The 14671-nt window shown below is 38.3% G+C and overlaps 1 pseudogene; it reads right to left on the bottom strand.

Moving 5' to 3' along the window:
- Positions 1–323: 323 nt before the first annotated feature.
- LOC132280408 (small nucleolar RNA R71) lies at positions 324–422 on the bottom strand (annotated as a pseudogene).
- Positions 423–14671: the final 14249 nt, after the last annotated feature.

The raw sequence follows: 14671 nt of genomic DNA, 5'->3' as shown, positions 1-14671 counted from the left end.
CCTACATGTATCCAATTGCCTCCATTTAGAGCACATCATTATGAAATTAAGCCACAAACCATTCAAATGCTTCCTAACTATCATGGACTTCTAAGTGAAGAACCTTATAAGCATTTGGATGAGTTTCTTGAAGTATGTTCCACCGTAAAATATACGGACATGCCGGAAGAGGTTTTAAGACTCAAACTTTTTCCATTCACCTTAAAAGATAAGGCAAAGTATTGGTTTAACAATCTTAGGCCTTTTTCAATCACTTCTTGGGCAGAAATGCAACAAGATTTCTTGAAGAAGTACTATCCGGTTTCTAAGACTAATGCCATGAGGACCTCAATTTGAGAATTTTCACATGGGGATGGAGAAACGTTTCATGAGGCATGGGAACGCTTCAATGAATTGCTTAGGAAGTGTCCACATCATGACATGCCCAAATGGCAATTAGTTCAATACTTCTTTGAGAGTTTATCGGACAACTATAAGGGTATGGTTGATGCTTCCATGGGTGGCTCATACATTGATAGGCATGAGGATGACGTGTGGCGTCTCTACGAGGGCATGAGTGAAAATTCTTTGCATAGAACACTATCATCCAAGAATAGTAGAAATTCACAAGGTAGGAAGAGTGTTGGCTTACATCAAGTCGACCATTCAAATGAAATAGCCGCCGAAATGAAGTCTTTGTCTCAAAGGTTTGATCAATTTTTGATTAACCAAAACTCGGCGAGCCAAGTATCTTCCTTCCCTAACCATTCTCATCGTGCATCAAATGAAACATGTATGACTTGTTCTAGTGTTCTTCATTCTACTTCTCATTGTCCTCACGGACAAGTGCAAAGTGAACCTAATGAACAAGTCAATGCGGCTTTTGTGAACCAAGGGAATAATCCTTATGGTACTCATTATAATCCAAGTTGGAGGAATCGTCTGAATTTCTCTTGGAAAACCAAGGAGAGGGCTCAAACCCTTCCCAAGGCGGTTTTCAAGGGAAGTACATTCCACCTCCACTTCAAAACCAAGGATCCCAAGGTTATAGACCTTATCAATCACAAGGCAATCAATTTGCTAATTCTCATTTTCCCAACCAATCTTATTCCCAAGGTAATACTAGAAGTCCCGCCTTTGAAGAGAAAGTTTTGAATGCTTTGGGCACTTTAGAGGCTAACACTCAATTGCTTCATTCTCACTCTCAATATATTGCAAAGCTAGAAACCCAAGTAGGGCAAATAGCAAGCATTTTCAATGCAAGAGAAAAGGGAAAGATGCCTATAAATGCCCCACCTAAGCAACAATGTGTTGTGGAAACCCATTCCTCATCGGAAGGCCACACCATTGAACATGTTAATGCGGTGACTACCTTACGGAGTGGTAGGATTGTAGACAATCAAGTTGGAATGTCTAATGAAGAGAGTGAACCGGTGCAACCTTAAGTTGTCACCCGTCCCGTTTCACATCCCATTCCTCCTTCATTGCATATACATGATCTTGTAAATGAGAAAGTTTTAAAAGATATGTTTGAAAAAGAAGTTTTAAAAAATGATGTTGAAAAGGTTTTGTTGAAAAATGATTTGAAAACTTCTTGTGTTGAAGGGAGTTCAAAAGAAAATTTTGAAAAAGTGTTTGAACCAAATGTTCCATTTCCGGATGCCTTAAAAGTATCCATTTCAAAAGACAAGCAAAAGGCAAAAACCAATGAAATCATGGAAATGTTTAGGCAAATGAAAGTTAATCTTCCACTATTGGATGCAATCAAGCAAATTCCGGCTTATGCCAAATTCTTGAAAGACTTGTGCACCCAAAAGCGGAAGAATAAGAGCCAAGCACCAAGAAAAGTGGTTTTGACCGAGCAAGTAAGCTCAATTTTGCAACATAACACTCTTCCAAAGTTTAAGGACCCCGGTTCACCCACTACATCATGCATTATTGGTGATCATATCATTAATCGGGCGCTTCTTGACTTAGGAACAAGTGTTAACCTTCTTCCATACTCGGTTTATGTCAAATTGGGCTTAGGTGAATTGAAACCGACGTCGGTAGTTTTGCAACTTGCCGACCGATCCATTAAGAAGCCTAGGGGTATAATTGAGGATGTTTTGATAAATATTGACAAATTCTTCTTCCTGGTTGATTTCGTTGTCATAGACACGGAACTGAATCCCAATCCTAAGAGCCAAATTCCCGTTATGCTTGGCCGTCCTTTCTTGGCAACCGCTAATGCCAACATCAATTGTAGGATGGGATAATAAAGATCTCATTTGGCCACATGAAGGTGAAGTTGAATATCTTTAATCCCACACCCAATTCATTTGACAAATATGAAGGAGAAGTTAATGTTGTAGATGAATGTCATGATCTTCAATGCTAAAGAAATGAGCTTTTGTGTAAAACCATAACTTCCAAAGGATCATCTTCAGCCTTGCATTCTAAAAGTCTTGTTTCAAACTCTTGCTTTGAAAGGGCATGGAAGCCTAAAGGTTGTAATTGCATAGACAAGGGACCAAAGACTTCTTTTGAGCTTAATCCAACAAGTTCTTCAAAAAACCATTTGTTGGGTGAAGTTCAAAGCATCTATCACCCCAACAAGGAGGGGATGCATTATAAGATCTTTGATCCAAGATAAAAGAGCCCAATGTCTTGCTAGAGACGTTAAAGACTAGCAAAAGCAGTCGTAGGGTGTCAAAACCCTATTCCTCTCCCATTTCTATCTTTTATTTCATTTCTTGCAAAGTCTAGATACTTGTGTTTGGTTCATATGCATTTTAAGGAACTTTGGTGAGGATTGCATAAACTTTCATGTCATTATTGAGCATTCTGCACAGTTCAATTGATCTTAAACTTGAGTTCGATCGATTGAACTCTTCTCTGCATCTAACACTTAGAAAAAATTTTGACCTACAGAAACCTGCATCCAAATCACCTCTCTGTCCCATCGTTCGAACCAACTTCCAAGTTCGATCGATCTCATGACTCAACACTTAAAATTTTTTTGAGCCTGCATCAACCTGCATATTTCAGCTCTCTGTTTAATCGTTCAAAACATTCCAAGATCGATCTGAAAGTTCTTCGATCGATCCAACTTCCCGGTTTGATCGATCTCATGTTCCAACACTTAGCCAAAATTTTGAACCAAAAACCTGCTTATTTTTGCTCTCTGTCTGATCGATCGAACTCTTGTTTCGATCGATCTCAATATTCATTTCATTATTTTAACTTTATTTTGACTTTTTAAATTCTCAAAAATTTAAAAATATTTTCATTTTTATTTTATTTTATTTCATTTTACTTTATTTTATTTTCATTTTATTTTATTACATTTTCAAAAATCCCAAAATATCTTAATTAATTTTTAATTATTAAGTGTTTATTCAATTTAATTCAAAAAAAAAAAAAAAAAAACTGTGAAGAGAGTTCATCAAAGTTCGATTGATCACAGTTGAGTTCGATCGATCGAACTCTGTCGGGAATGTTTTTAAAAATAGAATTGAGGGTTCTCAAGATCGATCATTTAGATCGATCTCACCCTCTCTCAAACCCTAGACCCTCTCGTCGCCGTCACTGTGCATCATCATCTTCCCTTTCTCCGGCAAGCCTTCCGGTGTCATCAAGCTTCCCGAATCACTCTCTCTCATCTCGGTTTCATCTCTCCCTCTTCATCTCCAATTTTCTCTTCGGTTGAGGTAAGAACCGAGATCTACTTTGAAGCTTGATTTGATTTGATGCATACATGTTCTATATATTTGATTGAGGATGCTTAGATGATCGAATCCACCATTTTTGAAGCTTCGAAGCATTGTATTTCCATATGTATTTATGTGTTGCTTCGTGTATATATACTTTGCATATTTTTGGATTTTAATCTCATTTTGGGAGTTTGGGCTTTGATCAGTGATGGGGATTTGTTGATTTGTTGTGTTCATGGGCCCACGAACACGTTCGTGTGGGCCCCATGCTTCCAAGGTCACAGATATGTGACCTTTGGGTTTTCATCGTCGTACAGTTCGATCGATCGAACTAGTACTTCTGATCAATCTCGATCGAACTCATGTAGTCGATCGATCGATCGAAGTAGTGAGATCGATCTCACTTACCTTCGATCGATCCAACTTTTGTGATCGATCTCATTTCTTTTTATGATCGATCAAACTTTACAGATCTCACACACACACTTCATTCATCATATCTATGCCCAATGCCTGTGATATTCTACATTGGATGCATTTCATACTTATATTGTTTAGCATGTTTCATATTCTACCACTTGCATAGATTCGTGTCATATTTGTTTTATCTATTTTACTTGACATACATGATTCTATTTCGTGCTTTTAAATTTCTTATTCTGGCACTAACTCCTATTGCAAGTTTTTCTTTTTGCAGGCCATGGTAAAGAGGAAGACTGTTGCTAACAGGCAACACGGGCCCACCCGCTATACTAGGCCACGGACAGATGAGCCCGCAGAGCCCTCTTATATACAGCGGGAGCCAGCACAGGCTACCCCTCCTCAGTCACCATCTCATGAGCCTGAGGATGACCACATACGATCCACTTCTACGGCTCATCCTACTTTCACTCCATCACCATCTCCATTGTAAACTGGAGCTGAGCTGTAACGACCCGGTCATTTGCCTTCCTTTCCTTTTTCTTGAAATTTTACGAATGAATTTTTTTCGTTTAATTTTCTTTTCTGAGCTCTGTTTCATGTCACTTAGTGTTATCTCGAGTGCTCATAATTGGTTTATGAGACTCTTTCATGTGAATTGAAAACTTCCTTTAATAACCGAGTCATGTTCGCATTTTTCATTTTTTAAACACTATGCACTATTTCGCCTTTTCCCTATTCTGTCATTTTCCCTATTATGTCTTATCTTCGTTTCCCAGTTTTTGTCACAACCTCAGTTCTCATGCTCGGAGTTGGTTTTTGACTTCACGTGCCTTCATCTTGAGTGGTTTCCTTGAAATACGTATCTTTACTTTTGCAAGAAAGTACTCTGGTTACTCTTGGTGTCCATAGGGGCATGGATGCAAAGTTCTTTGAAATTATTTTCTTTTCTTGGGGTGTTTTTCGTAAATATCTTTTGAAGCTATTTTATTTCTGGGGTTTTAAAGAAAATATTTTAGGAAGATATTTTCATTCTGGGCCATAAGTGCAGTTTTTACTTTTTGGAGGGGCCATTGTGCAATTAATGAAAGTTATTGCAAAATGTCTTATTTTGAGCCTAGATCCTCGTACATGATTCATTTTCACATTTCGTCGAGTTGTGTACTCTTGGAATTTCCTCCTGGTCGATGTGTTCCAATTTCAGGGTTTTTGGCCCTAGTTTGCGCCAAACTTGTTTTGGGCATAACTTTCTGCTCGGGACTCGGTTTTCAACGCTATTTTTTCCGTTGTTCATATTTTATCATTTTAAATTTTTTTCGTTCACAAAGTTTTACCATTTGAGTGCGTCTGCTCAAATTTTACTTTTTCAGACCCGGCGGGGCCCGTTCGGGGCACTTTTTGAGATTTCTATAAAAGGGGGGTGAGATATTTCATTTTTCATCTTCTCCCCTCTTCATACATGACTTGGAGCTCCCATGGCAGCCCAAGGGGTGCTGCCATCTTCTCTCTCCTCTTTTGGTTCACTTTTCCTTGATGGAAAGTCTTCGGCCTTAACGTTTGTTGTTCCCCTCGCCGTACTCTACCTTTCCCCCTTATTAGAATTCAGTTTTAACCATTTCTTGAGTTTGGTTTTGAGGTCAAGTTATGATTTTGATGGGGCTTTGATGGGGGTTATGTTTACGGCGTTGTCCCCGACAAAACCTAGTAGTTTCGTCAGATTCGGAGCCATTCCATTTTGATGGCTTTTGAGATTTTCATCTCAAATTAAGGTAGGAGGTGTTATAGGTTTAATTCTTGTTATATAATATGCTATTGATGCTTATACAACTTGATTGCATGCTTAAATATGAAATCTAGAGATTTTATTATTTATTTTTCTTGTACGGGATCTAATTTTCCCGGTTGCTCATGACTTGGTTTAAACATGTAGCATGATTTTATATTGCCCCTTCATATGCTCATTGTCGTGTATTAAAATTGGAACATTTGAATAAGTATTAAAGATTTTATTTAATATTTATCTTAGGTGAAAGATTAATTCACATGGCTTTAACTAGCTTGAAATTAATATGTGTTAGCATATTATATTAGGCATTAGCATGCTCTTCAACATAGTTGAATTTGAAAGTAATTGGAGGTGTTTTAAAAATTAGTAATTATTAATTAATTTGATTAATTAATTTGCCCCGAGTGCACTATTCACTCTATTTAAATTCTGACTTGATATTCTTGACTTACATGCCATATAGCTTCACGTATATTTGATTTAGAATATTCGGTTAAGTTTTCAAACCTTTTATTTAATTAAATTCCATGTTTAAGATTTAATCCTCATGGTGATATACAACTTGGAATTGTATTGTGGCATGTTAGAAAATTAAGTTTAGGTATAGTTGTTCGCATATATTAAATTGGGATTAATTGCATGAGAATTGCAACTTTTAATTTATATTTAACTTTGGTGAAAGTTTAATTCACATGGTCTTAAATTGAATGAAATAAACTTGTAATGTGATATTACATTAGTCCTTGACATGTTCTCTAAGATATGTTAAATTGAGAGCATTTGGTTAAGTTTGAAAATTTAGAGATTTTAATTAAAAGAATTAATTAAAATTTATTTTGTGGTCAATTAAGGTTTTAACTTGATATTTGTATCGGCCATAACTTGTTTACTAGTATATATTAATTTGGGACTATCTGAAGTTGCTTTAGAACCTTGGTAATTAAATTAGCATGATTTAATTAGAGTTCTACTTTGTTGTTCCAATAACCTAATTGAGTTTTAGAATGGATATAGATGATGACCATGCCATGTTCTTTAATATGTATTAATTTGAGGTTATTTGGAATTGAATTAGAATCTAGGGAATTTAATTATTTTTATTTAAATTAAATTCTATCGAATTGAGCCATGGATTTAATTGTGTTTGAAAGTCGTTTCTATATCAAAATCCTGGACATGGACTTGTTGTATATTCATTTGGTTATGTTTTAAGCATTGGATAACATAGTTGCTATGTTTATACTCATGAGAATATGTTTTCCTTATTGAATATATTATTGCCTTGTGTAATGGTTTGCACATTTCGTATTTAACATCATTCATGCATAGCGTGTAACGAATCGCACACTGAAAATTCGACATTCATCATATCATATTAGTTGTGGACTTAGAGCATGTATTGTATAGGTTTCCAAATTTGGTTGTGCTTGGTAGATAGTTGATTATCTTGCATATTCCTGTTGATATATGCGTTGTTGCACAACTTGTTGATTTTGGAAACTTGGGGATGCCGTTGTTTGGCTATGGCTAGGACGTGGTTCTAGTACGGGGGATAGTCCTTCTATATGATCTAGTGCGCACATAGGGAGGTTACCCATGGGCTAGTAACCCTAAAGCAACTATGTTTTCGGTCTGATTCGGCGTGACATCCGAGTATCCACTTTGTTTGACTTCGCATTTCATTTTCAAGTTGATAACTAGATGATGTTGTAACTTGTTGTTCCTTATTTGTCGTTTTATTTTAAGTTACACGATGTTAACTTTGCGAAATTGTGTTTTATGCGTTGTATTGGAAGTCCCAATATTGGTTAAATTGCATCGATATTGAAAATCGTGTTTTGACGTTTTAATAAAGCTTAGGATTAATCCTATTGATTCATTTATAACATAGACGTTAGGTGGCATGACCCACTTCTGTTGTTTTCGTGCTTTAGATTTCAAGCTGATAGCTTTAAGAAATTGTATTTTGTTGCCTTGTATAATATGCTTTTATGTGGTTAGATTGCATTGAAGTTGTAAATTGCGTTTTGATTGTTCAGCATGGCCTAGGATGATTCCTTAGACTTATTTAGAACATAGACGTTAGGTGACATGACCACTTTAGTTGTTTCTATATTCGAGATTGCAAGTTAATACCTTTAAGAACCTATATCTTGTTGCTTTGTATAACGTGCTTCCATATTGTTTAAATGGCATAGATGATGTGATTTATACTAGAAACACTCTGAGGTATCTTAGGATGCTCCCTGAGTCTCATTTCGATATAGACGTTAGGTGGCATGAACCCCTTTAACATGTTTCACCTTAAGGTGATAAATTTATAAAATGCTAGGTCGATGCATGCTCATCTCCTACGAGTAGCTTTATGTTACTCACCCCTACGATACTGGGGCATATTTCAGGTACGAAGACTTGATTCATGACGCCTAGCATTCCTTGGATGTCGAGTAACTTTCAGGTTTCCATTTCATGCGAATGTTAGCATGAAATGTCATTTTGTAGATTTATATGTCAAAATATATATATTTGATTCCGTGTATGTAATGGGTACTTAAGTACACTTCTTTCAATGTATTTGATATATATGAGATGAGGGCGGAGGCCAATGACCATTATATTGTGTTTTATGTACTTTTTAACTTCGTAAAATATTGTGAAAATCTTGAAAAATCGCAAGTCATTGCTTCACCATGGTTGCATCGAGTGTGGGAATTCCATTTTCATTCTTTCATAGGGTCTTATTAATCATGTTTGAAGTGTGGCCAAGGGCCAAATGGTCATTTGATCCCGTTTTGTATTTTTGGATTCCGAGTTTTCATTCCAAGTTTCATTTTTGCCTTTTTGCCCGTTGGGGGGTCGGATTTTTTATCGGTAGTACTTTTAAGTCGTGAACCATTGTAGCACATCCAAATAGGTAAGTTACGTTTGCGTGCATGGTCGTTTTCGGGCAAAACCTTATCGTTTGTGTTTTGAGCCTCTTGTGAATTCATTTCGCACTTTTTTTGCATATTCTGATCTAGGGCCATTATAGACTTTTCACGGTAGTTTTATTTTCTTCTTTCGAATAGTCGCTTAGAAAACGTGATTTTAGGGGGGGTTTCTTTTTTGTGTTTTTCTAGAAAATGTCGTCTCGGTGCTGGAAATCGATCGCAAAGTTCAGCTTTTCTGTTTTTTTTTTTTAGCAGCTTTTTGGACCTCCATGACCAGATTTCATGGAGGGGCATTTCGGGCATTCTACATTCCATTTTTTTTTAATTCTCTCGCAAATCACATAGAAAATTAAATTTTGAGGGGGGTTTCTTCTTTGTGTTTTTCCAGAAAAATTCATCTTCTAACCCGTTTTTGCTCTCAGTTGCAGACAGTCACTGTAGCAACTTTTAACCCTTTTGTTCAGTCCTGATCTAGGGGTATTTTGGGAATTTCATAGAGTTTTTTTCAATTCCGTTCACGTAGTCGGGTAGAAAACTTGATTTTAGGGGGGGTTTCTTCTTCGTGTTTTTCCAGAAAAACTCGTCTTGACCTCCGTTTCAAGCCTCTGTTCTGGGCAGATCAAAAAAAAATGTAGCAGCAGCCAAGGGCTGCCACCAGCCATGTCTTTGGGCGCTGGCATGCGCGCCGATGGGCTCGTGCGTGGGCGCTGTGTGCGCCATGGCCTTCGTCGGGCCACCGCGACGTCTCAACTTCAAACCCTCGTTTCTCCCTCGTCTGGACTCCAAATCGAGTGAACTTTTTTTTTTAACTTGACTAATTTTTTGCTGTCTTTCCAATGGTATGCTCGGTTGCACCCGGATCTTCCTAGATAATTACCAGTTTACCCTTTTAGCCTTAAGTGCTTGTTTTTCTTCGTTAGGCCGTTTCTCCTTCGACCGGACTCTGAATCATGCGATTCTTGAGTCCATCTTGACTATTTTTTTGTTGTCTTTCCAGCAGTGTGCCCGGTGGCACCTGCATCCACATTTTTTAAAAATGACTATTTTGCCCTTGGGGGCTTATTTGTCATATTTTGACCTTTTGCTTCCGCATCAGTTCTCATTGAGTTCCACGACCTCATGGAAGGTCACTTTGACTTCTTAGAGTCCTGTTTTCTGTTTTCGCTTCCACATTCGGATCCGTTATTGGATCATCCTTACGGTTCATCACAGGATACACTGGCCTAAAAACCAGGGTCGTCACATGAGCATTCACATATACCAGCTCAGCCTGCTCGGCCAGCTCATCTGCGACGTGATAGGCCCACGCCTTGATATGCACACATGACACTCGACCATGAGTCAGAGTTTGACACGGCCTTCTTCTCTCGATCGGTGCTGACCTGATCTGCCTACCAGGATATTATTCAGAGGGGCCTAGCTACTATTCTTGCCCCTGTTACAGAGCTGATCTACCTACGGCTGGTTCGGTTGTTCTACCAGAACCTCCGACCATCATCTTGTACCACAACCGAGATGGTCACTTCTATCGATGGCCATCCGATCACCATTACAGTGGACACTTTCGCTCGCTCTTGCTGCTGTCCACACAGATGTCCTCCAGAGCTTCAGGACACATATCCGAGGCTATTCAGGCCTTCATATGCCGACATGGCAGTTTCCCTCACAGGTCATCATGCCAGTGGCGCGACTTTCGCCACCCGAACATACCTTCCAGATGACCTATGGTTTATTCATTCTGTCCTTTACCAGAATATCTACATGGCGGGGCACAAGATTCAGAGGAGGGGCGATTATCTGATAGCCCTTTACTCTTTCTACACCGGGCACTAGGTGTCCATTCCCGCGCTCATCTGGAGCGTGATGGGGAAGCTATATGATGAGTACATTAGCAAGGAGATGCCCGGACGGGTTAAGTCTCTTCCTTTCAGCCACCTCATCACCCAGATTCTCATTGACCAGCGTTATCCTATCTATCCTCGGGAGCACCTCGAGATAGGTTCCTGTCACTTCCTCAAGAAGGACTAGAACACGACCTACCGCTCCCTTATTACCAGGTTACAGGACCACGCGGTACTGGCTGCAGCAGAGTTGGAGCTGGAGGAGGCACAAGTACAGACCCAGGCCCAGGCATAGGCAGAGGCACTGGCAGAGGTAGCAGTAGCACATCCCGTAGCGGACGACGCACCAGTCGATCTAGCTGCCGAGCACTTAGACATCGACTTAGAGCGACCTGCAGACGATGCAGAGCAGGACTCTCCGGCCAGGTCACCCATTCATGAGCAGAAGCAGACTCAGAAGCTTTCTTCTGATTCATCTATGCCTGAGACTCCAGATATGACCCCCGGCTTTGGAGTACATCTGCAAACGCTCAAGGATGCTGTTGTTACCATCCGAGCTGACCTCACAGCACACAGAGCTGAGTTCGCTGCCTTTTGCATGGATGTCGCGACCATGTTCAGAGATTTATCCAGAGACATCCGAGGAGCCAGACCTGCCCGTCCTACCTCATCTTCCTGAGCTCCCAGTCTTTTCTATCTTATGATCCCTCTCTCATTTTGATACTTTACTATTGTCACTATATTATTTTTACAGCCGGTCTGTTGGCTTTGATATTTTTGTTGTACATGAACTTTATCTGTTTTATATATATCTATTTTTGCTATGGATGTCATATGATTGTATTCTCATATCTGTATGTTTGACTCCATCTGGTGTATCACAGTGACTTCAGTGAGAGAGTGCTACCCAATTTCTAGGACCACCGTTACACCTCTTTCATTTCTTTATCTGTTTATCCCATTTACACTTGCATGTCCACTTTGCATTGATTATCCCATTTTGTTATCTGATAAGTTTATCTAAGTGCCAATTTTCAGGACCACAGTTCATCCCAAGTTTGGGGGGGCAATGCCACCCACTTCGGATACTTCAGTCCCAATCATTCTTGTTTAGTTGCACTGGTATACTCTTTCTTTTGTTCACTTTGCACATTGAGGACATTGTGCAATTTAAGTTTGGGGGGATTGGTGCTTTATAGTGTTAGTTTTAAATTCAAATTTTTAGCATGACTTGTGTATTTGAGGGATATTTCTATGATTGGCCCATATCTAGTTATGATTTTGATCTTTTGAGGACTATATTGCTTAAAATTTAAAAATTGCTTGACTTGAGAGTCCAATACTCCTTGTATGCCTTATGAATGCCATTTAGGAGTAATTTTTTTCAAAAAATTGATATCATGCTTGCACTTATGGTCTACATCATCTTGATTTTGTGATTGTTTTGAGATTCATTCTAGGATTCTACACTAGCATCTGCGCACACTAGCATTCATTTGTGGGGTACATGCTTTGTTAATTATTGAATTGGTTATATCCCAATTGAGCTAGTAGTACATTGAAAGCTTTCATTGATAAAGGTGGATAACAACCCCTTTTCACTAAGTAGCCAGGATTCTAGCTTCATCAAGCACTGAACTTCTCGCGCCAAAAGGTGGAGGGCCCAAACTCTAGGTTAATAATTGAAATAAAAAAAAAAAAATTTGCAAAAGTAATAAAAAAGTGAGGACTTCTCCCAAAAGGTGAGAAGTAGGAAATGATTAGATGGTTGTTGTCTTGATTTGTAGCCTAGTTGATTTGAGTTTGTAAGTCCGTAGGGTATTTGAATGCCTAATGCCCTAAAGCCGTCTGGTTTGGGAGTCATTGACCTAACGCTCGACCTCATGACTCGCTAGAAAGCTTAATAGATCAACACATTGCACTATACTTCCATATTTGATCCTCAATAAATAAAAATAAAAAAAATCGAATGAAAAGAATAAGCGCACCTAGATGAATAAAGCTTTAATAAAAGGTCCACTTTTTGTCTTGATGATCGGGACTAGATTTGTGTCCTAGTTTGAGGGTAAGGATGTGATTAATTCTTTAGTTGGCTTAGATAGCAACACATTTGATGCCGGTCCACTCAAAAGGATTCTAGAGTTGTTTTGATTTGTATAATCATTTTCTTGATGTGTGGAGGATCATACTTGCTTGCTTGATGTTGAAATTTTGGGAGATTGCTTAGAAAGGGTTGAAAAATTACATACTTGAGGTAGTTTTCTCCCAATGCTTGTTTGCAATATTGGTACCTCTTTTGAAAGAATGAGCTTAATGTTTATGGGTACCATTTCTGGAAACCCTCACGAGACTTCACTCGTCCACTAGGGGTAACCTAGGGGTTTAAAAGGATTGTTGCATATGCTAAGTGCAATCATGTTCCCTACGAAAGTGGCATTATCCATTTATTATTTTCTAGATTCATACTTATATAGTTTTTTATTTCATTATTTTACTTTCTAATTCATTGCGAGGGACTAGCAATATTTAAGTTTGGGGGTGTGATGAGCACTGAAAAGTGCATATTTAAACCCCTTAAGTTTAGACATTCTAGTACCTTTATCTATCTTACTTTACCGTTTTAGATTGATTTCGTATTATTTCCTTTTTCAGGCACTTATCCCAAAAATAAGTTAATTTAGCTAAATAAGAGCTTAATTGAAGCAATTCTGGGATTAAACAAAGAAAGGAGCAAAGTGGAGAAAGAAAGAAGCAAATGAAGCCAAAGGTGGCAAGCAGCAAAGTTCGATCGATTCAAGTTCAAGGTTCGATCGATCGAACAATGATCGATCTCAGCACTTCAAGATAGATCCAAGCCTTGACCCAAAAGCATAAAGTTCCAAAAGTTCAATCGATCCAACACCATCCTTCAATCGATCGAAAACTTTTGTCCTTATTCAAATGATTGATCCTATCCACAGCTGTACCACCCACTAACCACTTTTGTCATTTTCCCATAAATATCTCCCATAAATATCTCGGATTTGTCTTTTTCCAAAAAGCTCAGCCAGTTGGATCGATCCAGCCTAAGTTCGATCGATCTTACTTACTTTCGATCGATCTAAGTTCAAGGTTCGATCGATCGAACTTCCTCTAGTGCGAAAAAGTTAAAATTCCATCCCATTGAAAGTTGTCCTTTCTCCAATCATTAGGGAATATTGTGTGCACGACCCCAACTCATTTTGGGTGTCATTTTGACCTACCTATATAAGGATAAGGATTACTTTTACATAAGAAGCCAACATTATTATCATATCATCTCTTGGAGAGGAAGTTTAGAGGAGGAAGCGGCTAGAGACACCATTGGAGTTTTACATCAACAAGGAGCAGATTTCAACCATGGAATTAGCCCTTGAGGGTTGGAGCATCATCACCATAAGTGGCTAGACATCCTCTTGGGGCTAGAGTTAGCCCTAAGCATGCTTTCTATATTGTAATCTTGTGTATTATTGAGGGATTAGTGTTGTAATTGATGTTTTGACACTTTGATATATATAGATCTTGTTTATTTAATGATTTATGTGGTTTAATGCTTCCAATTGGTCATTTAATTCTATCCATATGTCTATGTATGCTAGGATAGATGTTCATGTGCTTGTCTCTAGATTTTGTGTTATTGATGCATGTCTATGTGTATTGATGCTATAGATTTGGAGATTGTCAAAACATAGTGCTTAAAGGAATGCTTTTGTGATTCTCTTGATGGTTCATGCTTATCTCTTGATGGATTGTGTCTCTCCCCTAGTTTATTTTTATGCTAGTATTGTAGATGTAGTGTAGTTGTATTGTAGTGTTAAATGGAAGGACAATCTATGCTTATTGTTTGATGACCCATGCTTTTGAATGCAATTAGCATATGTCTCTATCCTTGTGTTGTATTTGGATTGTGAACTTAATGAAATGATTAATGACTTGTTTTGATTTATTGTGCCTTTCACATGTTGTTTAGACAATATATGCTTCATTACTTAGATATATTGC

This window comes from Cornus florida, unplaced genomic scaffold, assembly GCF_030987335.1.
Source record: "Cornus florida cultivar Cherokee Brave unplaced genomic scaffold, ASM3098733v1 CherokeeBrave_3.0.0_Hap2_Chr10, whole genome shotgun sequence".
NCBI classification, from domain to species: Eukaryota; Viridiplantae; Streptophyta; class Magnoliopsida; order Cornales; family Cornaceae; genus Cornus; species Cornus florida.
Note: the sequence above shows the minus strand (reverse complement) of the source record. Positions and strands in the feature narration are given on the sequence as shown.